A 687-nucleotide genomic window follows, 5' to 3' on the forward strand; every position below is an offset into this window, starting at 1 on the left:
TTTTTTTTTTTTTTTTTAATCTTTTGCTAAAATGATCATTTTTTAATTTTCCGCTTTAGATTACTTGGGGGAGATTTTTTAGTTTGTTGTCACTAACCCCTTTCCTGCCAGAGGGGCCAGGAGGTCTGTATGTCTGGAAGCAGGGGTCCCAGGAGCTGAAATTAATGGGGTTCAGCTCGGAGACCCCTCCCCCCCCCCTGCTTCAATCCTATGTTTTAAAAACATCATTTAAAAAAACTGCATGAATTGCTCCTTTAAGACCTCATTAACCTCCACTGAAGTGCCCACCGAATTCTCCGCAGTTCCTCACCATGCTGACTGGCACAGGGGGTCCTCCTGGGTAGATCTGGCGTTGGTCTGTGATGCGCACGGCGCACCTGGTCAGCCCACTTTGCCGCACACCACCCTTTTTGTTCCTTTTCAAGTCGCTGTGTACGGCCGCACAAAACGGTGAATAGTCCCAGGGAACGGACGGAGAACATTGCTGGCCAGGGCTACCCAGCGATGTCCATGAACGCCTATCCTAAAACACGTTTTCGTTTTGAGCCGCTAAGTGGAACTTCACCTTTATGGCCCGAGCACTTCTCTGAGTATATTTTTTTTGTAATCGCTGGCGTACATTTAAATATTGTAGAAATTGTCATTTCTTGTTGCACCCTAATCACACAATCACATCACAACAAATTA

The sequence above is a fragment of the Ascaphus truei genome, chromosome 7, assembly GCF_040206685.1.
Source record: "Ascaphus truei isolate aAscTru1 chromosome 7, aAscTru1.hap1, whole genome shotgun sequence".
NCBI lineage: Eukaryota > Metazoa > Chordata > Amphibia > Anura > Ascaphidae > Ascaphus > Ascaphus truei.